This window comes from Schistocerca gregaria, chromosome 4 (assembly GCF_023897955.1).
Source record: "Schistocerca gregaria isolate iqSchGreg1 chromosome 4, iqSchGreg1.2, whole genome shotgun sequence".
Lineage (NCBI taxonomy): Eukaryota > Metazoa > Arthropoda > Insecta > Orthoptera > Acrididae > Schistocerca > Schistocerca gregaria.
The window spans coordinates 275,275,741-275,294,280 of record NC_064923.1 but is presented as its reverse complement, the minus strand read 5'-3'; the positions used below and the strand labels follow the sequence as shown (position 1 = coordinate 275,294,280).

Sequence of the window (18,540 nt, the reverse complement as noted above, 5' to 3'; positions counted from 1 at the left end):
TTTAGATCATTCCGCAAGGTCTTGTTTCTTTCTAAACATTGTCCTAAGTTTCTACAGAGTTTTATTCATTTTGTTTAACTGAACTAGTACTTGAACATCATAAGGACTGTCATCATTCAGTCTAGTGACCTCAAACACATTGACACTAATATTGTTCAATGTTTTCTACTTTTATGTTTCGTCCCTGTCCCCCACTCACACCGAACTCTGGGATACTAGGGGTGTCTAATCCTGACAGTATTTTGTCCAGACAATAAATCCTGTGTGTGCAAAGTTTGATTGTAAAAAAACAAGTTATGGTTAAGATCTTTTGCCCATTCTAACCAAGCACCATTTACGAAGTTCTGAGTTTACTGACAATATTATATTGAGCAAAACACAGGAGTATATATCTTGTTAAAAAAGTCACAAAGGTACTATTAATAGCAGTAACTATGAAAATGAATTGCCATAAGGAAAGCATTAGTTGTTGTAGTCAGAACTAACGCTTTTCTGATACAGTACTTACACCATATAAAAATGGTGATGTGCCAACAATAGGATAAGCCTTCAACAGCTAGAGCATAGCCAGTTTGGTAGGAGAAATTCAGCATGAGGAGTAGGAGCTGGAGTAGGAGGAGATCCCTTTCAAAGGAACCATCTAGTCATTTGCATGAAGCAGTTTAAGGAAATTGTGAAAAATCTAAAACTGGGTTTAAACTGTCATCATCCTGAATGCGAATCCATTGTACTAACCACTATGCCACCACACTCAGTGAAATTCAGCAGAAGATGAAGAATGTGGACACTGACAGTAGGTGTAGGACTTTTTATTAGGGAGGACACAGCATGTTGTCTTGGATGGAGAGTCATCGTCAGATGAAGAAGTAACTTCAGGTGTGTCCGAGGGGAGTGTTTTGGGACCCTTGCTTTTCATGTTGTATCTTAATAACCTTGCAGACAATATTAATTGTAAAAACAGACTTTTTGCAGATAATGTATGTATCTATAATGAAATACTATCTGAGAGAAGCTGCATACATATTCAGTCAGATCTTAATAAGATTTCAATATGGTGCAGAGATTGGCAACCTGCTCTAAATGTCCAGAAATGTAAAATTGTGTACCTCATGAAAATTAAAAAATATATTATCCTAAGACTATAATATCAGTGAGTCACTATTGAAATTGGACAGCTCATACAAATACCTGAGTGTAACACTTTGTAGGGATGTGAAATGCTGTGATCACACAGATTCAGTCATGGGTAAAGCATGTGGTAGACTGATTTATTGGTAGAATACTTGGAAAGTGCAATCAGGCTACTAAAGAGATTTCTTACAAATTACTCGTGCAACCCATCGTAGAATATTCCTCAAATATGTAGGACCCATATCAGATAGGACTAATAGGGGATATTGAATGTATAGAGAGAAGGGTAGCATGAATGGTCAAAGGTTTGTTTAATCATGAGGAGAGTCTCAGAGAGATATTGAAGGAACTGAAATGGTACACTCTTGAAGACAGATGTAAACTATCCTGAGAAAGTCTATTAACAAATTTTTCAAGAAAAGGCTTTAAATGATTGCTCTGGGGATATACTACAATACACTACATATCACACACACAGTAATCGTGAGGATAAGATTAGAATAAGTACTGCATGCACAGAAGCATTCAATCAATCATTCTTCCACCACTCCATATGTGAATAGAACAGGAGGAAACCCCAATAACTGGTACAATGGAAGTACACTCTGCCATGCACCTCACAGTGATTTGTAGAGTATAGATGTACAAAGGAAGAGAAAGCTAAAAAGAAACTGGCAAAGAAATTATTTGGCACTGTATGCAATGCAATGAGTTGCATGTATTGATGATCTTGATGAAGGTGTAGAAGTATGTATTAGCCTTTTTTATTCAGAATGTTTTGGAAGACTCCGACCAAAATTCTTACATTAAAAATTGATCTTCAAGTTTCTTTAGTATTCAATACATCAACAGTAAATGTTTTTTGTTATGCTGCAACAAATTTCCCCATACCTCATGTCAGTTACAATTTTGAATAATATGTACTTCATCTTGTTGATCATCTGACAATAATGTCTTGCAAAGGCCTCTCATTTGCTAACATAAATTCTAACGTAATAAATGTAAATACGAAGGTAATTGTGATGTTCTTTCTTCCTCCAGTTTGTTGTTACTTTCTTTGTAGAGTTGTTTTATTTACTTTGTGGGTCTCTCCTGTACATTTTGTAGATGACTGCTTTCGTGCTACACTGAAAATTTAATATGCAAGTGCAAGAACAATGTTTCATTGCATGACGGAGATAATGTGATATCATTTAAATATTGTGTGTCTTATATTGGTACACATTATAAAATATTTTAAGTTGAGCATCAAAATGTTCTGCAGAATAATTTGGCATGTGTGGCCCTTTCAAATAATCGTGTCATTAAAGTATTCATAAATTGGAAGACCACTCTATCTGTGTGTTTGTTTTGGACAGTTCATCATCAGATTGCCATGATGAGGTGACTTTCATGCTCAACAAAAAAGAAGCAGAACTATACATGCAACCATGTTAGATGGGTATCTGTGAAGAGCACAAACTAACATACAGCTCTTGAAGAGGGGCGGCAGCCCTCTGTCAGTCACTTATGCAAGTGGATTTTCCGCTTTGTAACCCATATTTTGGTTTGAATGATTTCCAGATTGTCCCTGCTCCATTTATATACTTTCCTTACTGTGTAATGTGCCTGCCACACAAACAGGTGATATTCAGTCTTGAGGAAGGCAGGGATCATAATGTTTCTGCTCCTCTGTGTGCTTACATTCTTGGTGGCACTAGAAGGTGCCAGATAGGTCATGTAATGATTGTTGTTGTTGTGGTCTTCAGTCCAGAGACTGGTTTGATGCAGCTCTCCATGCTACTCTGTCCTGTGCAAGCTTCTTCATCTCCCAGTACCTACTGCAACCTACATCCTTCTGAATCTGCTTAGTGTATTCATCTCTTGGTCTCCCTCTACGATTTTTACCCTCCACCCTGCCCTCCAATACTAAATTGGTGATCCCTTGATGCCTCAGAACATGTCCTACCAACCGATCCCTTCTTCTGGTCAAGTTATGCCACAAACTTCTCTTCTCCCCAATCCTGTTCAGTACTTCCTCATTAGTTATGTGATCTACCCATCTAATCTTCAGCATTCTTCTGTAGCACCACATTTTGAAAGCTTCTATTCTCTTCTTGTCCAAACTATTTATCGTCCATGTTTCACTTCCATACATGGCTACACTCCATACAAATACTTTCAGAAATGACTTCCTGACACTTAAATCTATACTCGATGTTAACAAATTTCTCTTCTTCAGAAATGCTTTCCTCGCCGTTGCCAGTCTACATTTTATATCCTCTCTACTTCGACCATCATCAGTTATTTTGCTACCCAAATAGCAAAACTCCTTTACTACTTTAAGTGTCTCATTTCCTAATCTAATTCCCTCAGCATCACCCAACTTAATTTGACTACATTCAATTATCCTCATTTTGCTTTTGTTCATGTTCGTCTTATATCCTCCTTTCAAGATGCTATCCATTCCATTCAACTGCTCTTCCAAGTCCTTTGCTGTCTCTGACAGAATTACAATGTCATCGGTGAACCTCAAAGTTTTTATTTCTTCTCCATGGATTTTAATACCTACTCCGAATTTTTATTTTGTTTCCTTTACTGCTTGCTCAATATACAGATTGAATAACATCGGGGAGAGGCTACAACCCTGTCTTACTCCCTTCCCAACAACTGTTTCCCCTTCATGTCGCTTGACTCTTATAACTGCCATCTGGTTTCTGTACAAATTGTAAATAGCCTTTCCCTCCCTGTATTGTACCCCTGCCACCTTTAGAATTTGAAAGAGAGTATTCCAGTCAACATTGTCAAAAGCTTTCTCTAAGTCTACAAATGCTAGAAACGTAGGTGTGCCTTTCCTTAATTAATATTTCTTCTAAGATAAGTCGTAAGGTCAGTATTGCCTCATGTGTTCCAGTATTTCTACGGAATCCAAACTGATCTTCCCCGAGGTTGGCTCCTGCTAGTTTTTCCATTTGTCTATAAGGAATTCCCTTTAGTATTTTGCAGCTGTGGCTTATTAAACTGATTGTTCGGTAATTTTCACATCTGTCAACACCTTCTTTCTTTGGGATTGGAATTATTATATTCTTCTTGAAGTCTGAGGGTATTTCGCCTGTTTCATACATCTTGCACTCACCAGATGGTAGAGTTTTGTCAGGACTGGCTCTCCCAAGGCCATCAGTAGTTCCAATGGAATGTTGTCTACTCCGGGGGTCTTTCAGTGCTCTGTCAAACTCTTCACGCAGTATCGTATCTCCCATTTCATCTTCATCTACATCCTCTCCCATTTCCATAATATTGTCCTCAAGAACATCGCCCTTGTATAGACCCTCTATATACTCCTTCCACCTTTCTGCTTTCCCTTCCTTGCTTAGAACTGGGTTTCCATCTGAGCTCTTGATGTTCATACAAGTGGTTCCCTTATCTCCAAAAGTCTCTTTAATTTTCCTGTACGCAGTATCTATCTTACCCTAGTGAAATAAGCCTCTACATCCTTACATTTGTCCTCTAGCCATCCCTGCTTAGCTGTTTTGCACTTCGTGTCGATCTCATTTTTCATACGTTTGTAATCCTGTTTGCATGCTTCATTTACTGCATTTTTATATTTTCTCCTTTCATCAATTAAATTCAATATTTCTTCTGTTACCCAATGATTTCTACTAGCCCTCGTCTTTTTACCTACTTGATCCTCTGCTGCCTTCACTACTTCATCCCTCAATGCTACCCATTCTTCTTCTACTGCATTTCTTTCCTCAATTCCTGTCAATTGTTCCCTTATGCTCTCCCTGAAACTCTGTACAACCTCTGGTTCTTTCGGTTTATCCAGGTCCCGTCTCATTAAATTCCCACCTTTTTGCAGTTTCTTCAGTTTTATTCTACAGGTCATAACCAATAGATTGTGGTCAGAGTCCACATCTGCCCCTGGAAATGTCTTACAATTTAAAACCTGGTTCCTAAATCTCTGTCTTACCATTATATAATCTATCTGATACCTGCCAGTATCTCCAGGCTTCTTCCATGTATACAGCCTTCTTTTATGATTCTTGAACCAAGTATTAGCTATGATTAAGTTGTGCTCCGTGCAAAATTCTACCAGGTGGCTTCCTCTTTCATTTCTTAGCCCCAATCCATATTCACCTAGTACGTTTCCTTCTCTCCCTTTTCCTACTACCGAATTCCAGTCACCCATGACTATTAAATTTTTGTCTCCCTTCACTATCTGAATAATTTCTTTTATTTCATCATACATTTCTTCATTTTCTTCGTCATTTGCAGAGCTCGTTGGCATATAAACTTGTACTATTGTGGTAGGCATGGGCTTCGTGTCTATCTTGGCCACTATAATACGTTCACTATGCTGTTTGTAGTAGCTTACCCACACTCCTATTTTCCTATTCATTATTAAACCTACTCCTGCAGTACCCCTAACTGATTTTGTGTTTATAACGCTGTAGTCACCTGACCAGAAGTCTTGTTCCTCCTGCCACCGAGCTTCACTAATTCCCACTATATCTAACTTTAACCTATCCATTTCTGTTTTTAAATTTTCTAACCTACCTGCCCTATTAAGGGATCTGACATTCCACGCTCCAATCCGTAGAACACCTGTTTTCTTTCTCCTGATAACGACATCCTCTTGAGTCATCCCCGCCCGGAGATCCGAATGGGGGACTATTTTACCTCCGGAATATTTTACCCAAGAGGACACCCATAATCATTTAACCATATAGTAAAGCTGCATGCGCTCGGGAAAAATTACGGCCATAGTTTCCCCTTGCTTTCAGCCGTTTGCAGTTCCAGCACAGCAAGGCCGTTTTGGTTATTGTTACATGGCCAGATCAGTCAATCACCCAGTCTGTTGCCCTTGCAACTACTGAAAAGGCTGCTGCCTCTCTTCAGGAACCACACGTTTTTCTGGCCTCTCAACAGATACCCCTCCGTTGTGGTTGCACCTACGGTACGGCTATCTGTATCGCTGAGGCACGCAAGCCTTCCCTCCAACGGCAAGGTCCATGGTTCATGGGGGGATGTAATGATTAGACAGGAATATTTTAACATGGAACACAATTCCAGGAGCAGATGTGCTCACTGATCATAATTTATCAGTTTTAAAACACAGATTACAAATGAAAAAATTGCAGACAGTTAGGTTATTGAGGTGAAAGTACTTGATAGTTTTACAGGGAGCATTAGATGAAAAAAAGGGGAATTATCCAACAGATGATGAATGGGCCACCTCAACAGATCAAATAGTGAAAGGCAACAAAGGAATTTTAGTGATGAAAACTGGTGGAAATTTCTGAATAACACCTGAGATATGAAATTAAATTAATGAAAAGAGAAAATGCAAGTGTGGCAGACAGCTAAAGAAAGTTCCTGGTGGAAAAACAGAAATGTTTTGAAGAGAACTGCAAAGTTGAAAAAGTGTGAATTACTGTAAGAAAAATAGATTCCACTTAAAGAAAAACTAGCTCACTACTTGGTGTTGTCCAATTACTTATTTTTATGTCATTCAGTTACCACCCCACAACTGCCAGTATGTGTGAAATGTCAGTGGACTGTTGCCAGCCAGCCGATGACCTCAAAACCCTTTGTATATAACACTAATATCAGTCCTTTTTTTTTGTCAGTTTTCATGTCACCCCCTTCCCATCTCTACTGAATCCCTAGGAGTGAAATGCTGCGAGCAGAACTGTTGGCAATCAGTCTAGCTACCCCAAAAACTATAAATATTATTTTGTGAAGGACAGAGTTTTGTGAAGGAAAGAGAATTTCAGTGAAGATGAGAAGTGTTGTGATTCTGCAAGACAAATTTGACAGGGTGTCGAAAGACATAATTCAGAAGACAATTTGCCCAGAAATATTGAGATCCATAACAAAACTATTCCATTTGCTGTATATGAGATAGTCAACATACGTTTAGGATGAGGGTTCTCAAACATTTCCTCTGATAGTATACTTTGAGAATCCTGGTACTCTGATGGGACATATTGTTTATTTTGAAAGTTAATAAAGGTAGAGTTATTTATTGCACCACCTTCTATGATTCAGTATTTTTATTGTAATTGTTGATTATCTTAATTAAACTGGCTTGATTTCCTTCTGTTTCTATATGTAGCAAGTATACACAATAATTTGTATCAATTTTATTTCATTCTCTTGATTTATTCGTGTAAAATGACTTCTTATTTACATTTAGCATATTTTCTTAGGGAACCAGGAGGAAGTGCATATGTCGTCTGATATATTTTTCTTTTTTCTTCTGAACTGTGAGTGTTAATTCTTGGATGAAACACTGATTATTAATTTTATGACATAACACTGATAGTTTTTAGTGTTTGTATAGACATAGTTACTTGATCTGAATCCACTGTTGCCATTTCCATTTATATTCGGTAGATCCTCCAGGTGCCTTTATCACCACTTTGCATTGTGTAGGCACTGAGAGATTTAACTTTTTAATGTATCTTTCACTCAGTTCATGAAACCACACACACACACACACACAAGACAACACAACACAACACAACACAACACAACACATGAGTCTCCAGCAGTTCCTGACTACCCTGTGACTTCTGTTTAGTGACCGCATTTTCAAAAGCTTCCCACAGTTCTTATTAGGATTGCGTTTGAGGCTATTTCCAGGCCATTCTAATGTTTGAACTCATTTTATCTAAAGAAAGTTTTTACCTGAAATACATAAATGTGTAACAATTGAGTTGGAACGTCTTTGCTTCACACTTGATACAAACATTGATCACTGGACTTACCTTGATAGCTCTATGACAAGGAGGAGAATCATCCTGAAAAATACAATTGGAAACATCTCCAAACTGTAAATGTAAGCTTCTGTGGCCATTGTTACAGTCAATAAAATTCTTCTGTGTTTGAGGCCACATTGTCATCTGTAAAATTCCGATATTTCGGCGACTGTTGCAAGGTGCCTTCTTCAGGGTGTATTTCCAACCGCAGTTAGCAATACACCCTGAGCAAAGGTGCCTTGCAACAGTCGCTGAAACGTTGGAATTTTACAGATGACAATCTGGCCTCAAACCCAGAAGAATTTTATTGACCATCTCCAAACTGGTCTCTTATTGCAGTCATAAGCTTCCTTTCCAGAATGCTGATGTACACATTTGAACTGACTGTGTCATTTATGATAACCAGTTGACCTACTCTGTAAGTAGAAATGCATCACCATATGATCTGTCTTGCCAACTCTTCAATGCATTAACACTTTGCTGTTGGAGTCGTGCAGATTGTACTTAGAATCATCATCATATAGACTCTACGTCTCTGACATCCGTGTCACATGTGCTTTCGCCCATTTTAGCAGTTGTTGTCGAATTGTTTTTGTCAATAAAGGCTCCTTTCTAGGTCTAATGGTTGCTGAGATGTCACAAATTTCTTTGCAGTCTCACTTTACCTCAGTTGATGAAAGGCGATGATCCATGCGAGAAATTCTTTTCAATATGCTATCGTATGTGACAGTGCTTTACCTGCAATTCATTCTATGTGATTATTTAATTTTACATCCCCAAAAATTGTTCTGCCCAGGTATTTGTATGACTTGACTGAATCCAATTACGATACATGATATTGTAATCCTAAGATACTACTTTCTCCACTGTAAGTGCACAGTTTTACATTTTGGAACAATTAAAGCAAGTTACCAATCTTTCTAATTCTTTGAAATATTATCAGGATTTGAATGACTATTTGTGCCACATTTTTTATAGTATGTCATGATTATGCAACATGAACATAATGGTCCTGATACACCTCCCTGTGGTAACATATGAAGTTCGTTGTACTTCTGTGCGATTATCTACAGAAGAACATAATGACAGGTAGGGCCCAACATGGGGAAAGATCGTGTTGAGTTCAGGAGAAAAGAAGAAACTATGAGGCAATAGTGACCTACAACTTTTCTTAAAAGTTAGGTCAAAGAAAAACAAACACGCATTATAGAATTTGTGGATTTAGAAAAAGTTTTCAACAATGTTGACTGGAATAAACTCTTTGAACTTGTAATGGGATTGTATGTAAATTTAATACAGGGAGTGAAAGGTCATCTACAAATTAGTATAAAAAGCAGATGCAATTATAGAAGGCAGATGCAATTATAAAGAGTTGAAGAACACAATAGTAAGGCTATGACTGAGAAAGAAGTGAACCAGGTTGTATTTTGTCCCCCATGTTATTCACTCTGTACATAGAGCAAGCAGAAAGTACAAACAAGAATAAAGTTGGCAAGCAGAATAGATAGTATCATGAAATCATTTTACGGGATTAACATTAATAAAAGTAAATGAAGGGTAATGGAATGTAGTTGAATTAGATCATGCCCTGCTGAGAGAACTAGATTAGGAAAGGAGACTCAAAAAGTTGCTTAAATATTTTGCTATTGCAACAGCAAAATAACTTAACAGTAGCAGGAGTAAAGAAGATATAAAGTGTAGAATGGGAATAAACAGGAAATTTTTACTAAAAATGTTAAGTATGTTAACATCAAATATAAATTTCTATGTTAGGAACTCTTCTTTTAATGTATTTGTCATGAACGTAAAATTATATAGAAGTGAAACTGGATGATAAACAGTGAAGATAAGAAGATAACAGAAGCTTCTGAAATGTGATTACAGGAAAATGCAGAAGATGAGATGTGTAAATCGAATAATTAAAGACTACCTACTGCTTCAAATTGGAGAGAAAAGATCTTTATGACAAAACTAGACTAAATGAAAACACCAGATGATTTGAGCTAGCTATGAACACTTATGCAAGACATGTATATAATACTGTATTGTTTTATCATGTCAGTGCATCTAGTGCTCAGTTAGGAAGGGTGTGACCAAATACATTATGTGTTTTTCACACGCTCTGATATATTTGTCATTTTCATAGCCACTGGTGTCTTCAATCCCTCTCCTCACATATCAGCTACCTATCTTCTTTCCATAACTGCATTACTACATTGAATGCATTCAGTATCTTGGCAGTAGCTGTGCATAACACAATATCTTTCTCGGCGTCATCCTCCATCTCAGCTGTATGAATCCGAAACAAACCACCTGGTAACATGCATCTTAACTAAAACTACTCTGCATAGCTTCCTATCATCATATCCTACTCATTTTTCTTCTGTCCAGCAGTGAACCAGTATCTTTGAACATTGTCAACATTATCCATGTTTTTCTAATCACTACCCGTCTATGTTTTCTTCCTTCCATTTCACCTGCTCACCTTATCCCATTATTTCTTGCTCTTCCTCTGACCAATCAACTTCTCAACATCAGATTTCTTTGAGGTGTAATTAAATTTGACAAAAACATAATTAGGAAATTGCTTAACACAATATTAATAAGACTGACATTTCTCAAAATCCTGTCATCGTCATCATCATCATCATCATCATCATCATGTGTTGCTAATATACTATACATATTGTAATACAGTAGTTATGCAGACATGAAGAGGCTTGCCCAGAATAGACTAGCAAGGAGTGCAGCATCAAACCGCCTTTCAATGCATAAAATAAATAAAAGAAGGAGTAGGGCATAGGATACTTCATGAGGTGTCAAGAAATAGTTAAATTGGGGTTAAATTGACCTGGTAAAAATAGCATACAAATGTTAGCTTGGTTCCTGCTTTCATGGGGTATGATAGCCCCAATTGAACAGCTCTGTTAGGAGGGTCAATATGGAGCTAGATCAGCTGCTTCGGGCAGCTACTTTGTCAGGCATAGGTTTGGTTCCTGTTGATGGCATTGGTAGGTGGGATTTTACAGGACATGGCCTGCATCTCTATAGGAAAGGGAAAAGTAAATTGGCTGGGATGATAGCAGAATATTTAAGGGGGGGGGGTCACTGAAACTCATGGGAGTGCTTCTTTTTAGGCTAAGATCAGTGTCCAATCATCCAACATTGATTGAAGTTAAGCTTAATGAGAAACTCAGACAGGTTAGTAGAGATGTTAAAATATTACAAGATTCTCAAAACAGAACAGTGAAAAATAAGTAAGTATGTCACAAGGTTTTCATAAAAGCACAGTGAAAAATAATGTTAGTATATTGCATCAGAATATCAGATGATTAAAAAAAAAGTAGATGGGCTTCTTCCTTGTTTAGAAGATTTACAAACTGAGGGTGGAATAGATGTAATATGCCTCTTTGAACATCATATAGTCACAGGTAAGGAAATGGTAAATGTAGGTTGATGTAAGCTTTCAGCACATGTAAGTAGAGACACTATGGAGAGAGAAGTTACCATATATGTTAAAATCTGTCATAGTGTGAAAAATTTGGGACCCAAAAATTTTGTGTAGAACAAAATATAGAAGCATGTGTGTGTGAGCTTAAACAAAATAATGATACTTTTATAACTGTTACTGTGTATAAATCCCCATTGGGAAATTTTCAACTATTTTTGAGAAACTTGGATTCTTTATTGTGCTATCTGTCAGACAGAGGGAAGAAAATTATTGTTTGTGGGGGGGTTTCTGTGTAGATTTTCTAAAAGAGTCAGAAAGCTTGACCTTGATGAATTACTTGCTTGTTTCAATTGGACATCAGTTATTGATTTTCCTACTCATGTGGTACAGGAAAGCAGCACACTGATAAGTAATGTTTTTATACACCAAGATAAATTTAATCAAATAAAAACTTTTCGTGTTAAGAATGGTCTGTCTGATTTTAGGGAAATCTTGCAACAGTTAGACTGGGCTGAGGTGTACAGGGAACCTGACGCTAATTTAAAATTTAACTTATTTCATGATACCTTTGTTGAGTATATTTGGAAACAGTTTCCCTAAGAAAACAATGAAATGTGATTGTAAGGAACCATCTAAAAATCCACGGCTTACTAAAGGGATAAAAATATCTGAAAACGGAAATGTGTCTTATAGCTAGGAGGAGTAATGATCCAGAAACAGTGAAATAGTTTAAAAACTAGTGCACTATATTAAGAAAAGTTATTAAAAAGTCCACAAGTAAGTGCATTATGTCTGAGATTAGCACATCTGATAATAAAATTAAAACAATTTGAAAAATTCTTAAGAGGGAAACAGGGCAACTGAGAGCACAGGAAGACTATTGCTGTCAGACTCAATGAAAAGTTTGTTAAAAGAAAGTCAGAAGTAGAGAACATTTTTAACAATCATTTTCAAGTGTTTTAGAGAAAGTAAGATCCAACTATTCATTAGAAAATGCAAGGCAATATATGGAAGAGGCAATACCTATGCAATTTGATGAAACCCACTTCCCCTACTGAAATTAGGAAAATAATAAATTTACTTAAAAGTAAAAGCTCACATGGAATTGAAGGCATTTCCAACAGAGTGCTAAAAGCTTGTTCCCGACATATACACTATATGATCGAAAGTATCCAGATGCCTGGCTGAAAATGACTTAAAAGTTCGTGATGCCTCCACTGGTAATGCTGGAATTCAATATGGTGTTGGCCCACCCTTAGCCTTGGTGACAGCTTCCACTCTCGCAGGCATACGTTCAATCAGTTGCTGAAAGATTTCTTGGGGAATGGCAGCCCATTCTTAACGGGGTGCTGCACTGAAGACAGGTATCAATGTTGGTTGGTGAGGCCTGGCACAAAGTTGACGTTCCAAAACATTTCAAAGGTGCTCTGTAAGATTCAAGTCAGGACTCTGTGCAGGCCTGTCCATTACAGGGATGTTATTGTCGTGTAACTACTCCGCCACAGGCCGTGCGTTATGAACAGGTGCTCGACCATTTTGAAAGGCGCAGTCACCATCCCTGAATTGCTCTTCAACAGTGGGAAGCAAGAAGGTGCTTACAACATCTATGTAGGCCTGTGCTGTGATAGTACCATGCAAAAGAACAGGAGGGTGCGAACCTCCTCCATAAAAAACACTGCCACACCATAACACCACCGCCTTCAAATTTTACTGTTGGTACGAACATGCTGGCAGATGACATTCACCAGGCATTTGCCATACTCACACCCTGCCAACAGATAACCACATTGTGTACCATGATTTGTCAGTCCACACAACATTTTTCCACTGTTCAGTCATCCATTGTTTACACTCCTTACACCAAGTGAGGCATTGTTTGGCATTTACCAGCATGATGTGTGGCTTATGAGCAGCCACTTGACCATGAAATCAAGTTTTCTCACCTCCCACCTAACTGTCATAGTACTTGCAGTTTGGAATTCTTGTGCAATGGTCTGGATAGATGCCCGCCTACTACACATTACAACCCTCTTCAACTGTTAGCGTTCTCTGTCAGTCAACAGACAAGGTCAGCCTGTACGCTTTTGTGCTGTTCATGTCCTTTCACATTTCCACTTCAGTATCACATTGGGAACAGTGAACCTAGGGATGTTTAGGAGCATGGAGAGGTAGGACGCCAGTGACTCCCAATTGCCTGACTATGTTCAAAGTCCGCAAGTTCTGCGGAGCGACCCATACTGCTCTCTCACGATATCTAATGACTACTGAGGTATGGGGTACCTGGCAGTAGGTGGCAGCTCAATGCATGTAATATTAAAAATGTATGTTTTTGGAGGTGTCAGGATATTCACACAGTGTAAGTAGGATCCTCAGCCACATATGTAATAGATCCCTGAAACAGGGGATTTTTCCAGATAGACTGAAATACGGTATTGTTAAACTATTGCATAAAAAAGGGGATAGGTTTAATGCTAACAACTACCACCCAATCTAACATCTGACAGCTTTATCCAAAATTCTTGAAAAAGTAATGTATTCAAGAGTAGCATCACATATTTGTAAAAATGAAGTACTAACAAATGTCAGTTTGGTTTTCAGAAAGGCTTTTCAACAGAAAATGCTATGTATGCTTTCACTGACCAAATATTAAATGCAATGAATAACTGAGCATCACCTATTGGGATATTTTGTGATTTCTCAAAGGCTTTTGATTGTATGAATCATGAAATTCTTCTAGATAAGTTTAAGTATTGTGGTATGAGTGGTCAAGGCACAGATGGTTTTGTTCATATTTAACTGGAAGATTGCAGAAGGTTGCAATTAACAGTATAGATAGTTTGCAAATATCAGCAGAGTCCTCTCACTGGGGAGGTATCAAGAATAGTGTCCCACAGGGACATTTGATATTTTCTGTGACCTATCTAAGGCATTTGACTGTGTGAATCACAATATTTTTCTAGATAAACTGATGTTTATGGAATTGATAATGTCTCATCTAGCCAAAAGAATCCAGAAAGTTGTACTTAGTAATTCAAGCATTATAACTGTGGGAGCTGCTTCTGACTGGGGAGAAAACATGTATAGGATGTTGTTGTTGTTGTTGTTGTTGTTGTCTTCAGTCCTGAGACTGGTTTGATGCAGCTCTCCATGCTACCCTATCATGTGCACGTTTCTTCATCTCCCACCTACTGCAACCTACATCCTTCTGAATCTGCTTAATGTATTCATCTCTTGGTCTCCCTTACGATTTTTACCCTCCACGCTCCCCTCCAATGCAAATTTGTGATCCCTTGATGCCTCAGAACATGTCCTACCAACCGGTCCCTTCTTCTCGTCAAGTTGTGCCACAGACTCCTCTTCTCCCCAATTCTATTCAATACCTCCTAATTAGTTATGTGATCTACCCATCTAATCTTCAGCATTCTTCTGTAGCACCACATTTCAAAAGCTTCTATTCTCTTCTTGTCCAAACTATTTATCATCCATGTTTCACTTCCATACATGGCTACACTCCATACAAATACTTTCAGAAACAACTTCCTGACAACAACTTCCTGACACTTAAATCTATACTCGATGTTGACAATGTACAGGATGTAACGATGTATAGGATACCCCAAGGTTAAATCCTAGGTCTGCCATTGTTCCCCATATATGTAAACAATCTTCCTCTAATATACAAGAAGTAGAAATGGTTCTGGCTGCAGATAACATTAGTATTGTAATCAGTCCAAGCATACATACAGCAACAGAAAAAATGGTCAACAATGTTCTTAAAAGTGTCCTTGACTGATTTTTTGCTAGTGGTCTCATTCTCAGTTTTAAAAAGACACAACATCTAGAGGTACTATAGCAGTGGAAGGTTTAACACATGATGAGAAAATAATAAATAGTGTGGAAATTCAAAAATTGTAGGTGCCCATGTTGATGATAATTTAAATTGGAAAAAGCACATTTTGAAACTCCTAAAACAACCTAGTCCAGCCCCATTGCACTTAAGAATCACTGTAAATCTTGATAAGAGACAAATCAGTAGGTTAACGTAATTTGCTTATTTTCCTTCAGTAATTTCATATGGAATAATGTTCTGAGGTAACTCATCTTTATAAAAGAAAGTCATCATTGCTTAAAAATGTGCTGTGAGAATAATATGTGGCGCTCACCCATGACCCTCTTGTAGACATCTTTTTAGGAATAGGGCATTTTGACTACTGCTTCATGATATATTTTTATTCCATCATGAAGTTTGTTGTAAATATCCACTGCAGTTCAAATGGACCAATGATGTGCATAATTAGTACCAGAAGAAAAAATGACATTCATTATGCCATTAAGGTTGTCTTTAGCTCAAAAATGGGTACACAATGCTGCAAATAAAATTTTTGATCACTTACCTAGCGATATAAAATGTCTGACAAAAAGCTGAAACAGTTTCTGCTTGACAACTCTTCCTATTCTGTAGAGGAATTTCTATTATTGTAATGTGTCAAAGTTGATGGTTAGGAATTAGTAACTCCAATTTGTATATTAAAAACATAAATAAATAATTAAATAATTTAAAGGATGGGCTAGTGGGAAATAGAGATGATGTATTCGTGCAGCAGATAAAAAACTCAAATCCATCAAGGTAGACATTGAAGCTACATGTGAGATTGTTTGAGCAAGACTCAATATCAGGGGTGGGCATGAACTTACTTGATCTACAGACTCACCCCTAGATGTAACTGAAGCCCTTAGAGGAAATCTGAGCTTACTGGTACATATGTTCCCCAATCATGTTGTCTTCAGTGCAGAAAATTTTGGTGATCCAACAATTGATTAGGATAGTTAAATTTTCTAAGTGGTGCATGTAATAAGACTTCCTTTGAAACAATACTACATACATTCCCTCAAAACTACTTAGAACAGATAGATTAGGTGTCCACTTATAATGGAAATGTGTTAGATATAATGCCACTAAATAGCCCTGATATCTTACATGATGTTCATATTGAAAATAGTATCTATGGTCATGAAGTAGTTGCAACAACAGTGATGATCAAAGCACAAACAGCAACTGTAATAAATAGGAAGATTTACAGGTTCAACTAAATAAAGACACAGTAGTGTCGTACCTCAAGGAGAAACTTGAAGATGTTAACACACCTTTCAGTGGTTGTTTATATAGTGCCACAACAGTTGCTCACAATATGAGTACGTTTTTCATACACTTTATCTGTACACATTTCTTTTGCTAACTTGGTCCTCAATATATTTCTAATGATACATAAGATCAGAGTATGTTATCACATTTTTTACAATATGCATCTGTTAGTATAAAAAGTTCATATTAACATTACAGAAAGCACACTGAATCAATACATCAAATGGTCAGCCATCTGCAAGAAAATATTTTGAAAATGGTTTGTCCATAATACTGATCTGTTGAAAGAATAAAAAAGTCTTTCATTTGTAATTTGTGTACACTACCATGTAAATAATTTGTAAAGTGACATTGAAGTAGATGTATATGGATTTGTCACACTAGAGGGCATACTTGTATGATCTTGTTTTGACCCGTTCCAGGTGGACAAGATATTTTAATAAGATATATATGTATTTTAAATGTCTGCTACAGTTTTATTGAAAATATTGGTGTTTCATTGAAACATATTTATGGAAAAGACAATTCTGTTGGTACATAACCATTTAAAAACTACTTGTCATTCCATCCAACAGTCTGGTTAGCATTAACAGCATTAATATTATTTTGCACTGTTTTTTGGCAATATATTTTTGACTCTGTAATTCTGTGTTTTATTTAATTTAAATTTCTGTATGAGCTATTGTCTTCCACTGTACGAACAACTACTCTGTATTATAAATATATTCAATAAAGAGAGCACTGATAACATTCACTGCAAACATGGAGCTTAACTGCGTAGGTTTTTGTTAACAGATGACTCAGTTTGGCATGTCCTTTACTATGAACACTGATGTTTGAAGTTATATTTTGTGCAATATTGTTAACACTTTTGTGGCCACTTGATGATAAACAGCCTGTTTGCTTCTGCCTCAGGTTCTGCGGCTGATGTTCGTCTGAAGATTTTTCAAACATGATTATTGGTCCACTGGACTTTAGTTTTAGTGTGTATTTTACTGTGCAAAACTTCATGTTCTCCATTGAAAACTGATAGTTGAGGTTTAACATTGTGTGTTTTATTTTAGCACTTCAAGATGGTCACTCTGTGATTGAAATCAATATGCAAAATAAAAAATGGTTTTAAATCTATACAACCAGTACTGGAGTTTCCCTTGTTTGCAATACTAATAAAAACACGAGTGTAAAAATTTGTGAAGATATGAAATGGAATGGTCACATGCGTTCATTTGTAAATAGAGTAGGTGGTAGACTTCTTTTCTTCGGTAGGATTTTGAGATACTGATTGAAGTGCAGAGGAGACTTGAATATTGCTCAAATGTATAGGACCCATACCAAAATGAGTAACAGATGATATTGAAGGAAAATTAAACCCTTGCTGGCTAGTGCTAAAATTTAAGAGAAGAAATGTGTAATTTTGCGGACAGACATGTATGTAATTAAAAGTGACACATTGTCCTAGCGTTCGTAACTAGTAGTTCCTTCCTTGGGAAGAAGAGAAAGACAGGTTAAATAACGTTATTAAAAAAAAGGCAAGTCACTAAAACCCCAGAATGAGAGGATCCACCCCCATCCCCCCAACCCCTGCCCTGTAGTGAATGAGTATATTAACATTTATCATAATTTGTTGTTAAGGTACTTACAGAAGTAGCCTCCAGTGGCAGCTTATTAATATAGAACTTGTTCCACTTCCAGAAAGCTCTCCTTCATGTAGGTATTTGTGGAACATGATGTGTGAATGAATGAATGAAAATGTAAGTACATTTCTCCGTGATCTACCCTTCTAATCTTCAGCATTCTTCTGTAGCACCACATTTTGAAAGCTTCTATTCTCTTCTTGTCCAAACTATTTATCGTCCATGTTTCACTTCCATACATGGCTACACTCCATACAAATACTTTCAGAAACGACTTCCTGACACTTAAATCTATACTCGGTGTTAACAAATTTCTCTTCTTCAGAAACGCTTTCCTTGCCATTGCCAGTCTACATTTTATATCCTCTCTACTTTGACCATCATCAGTTATTTTGCTCCCCAAATAGCAAAACTCCTTTACTACTTTAAGTGTCTCAT

General features: G+C 37.1%; 1 protein-coding gene across 4 annotated transcripts in view; it reads left to right on the top strand.

Moving 5' to 3' along the window:
* Positions 1 to 18,540, top strand: part of LOC126266942 (uro-adherence factor A) — a 136,468-nt gene that overhangs the window by 104,296 nt on the left and 13,632 nt on the right. The window lies entirely within an intron of this gene.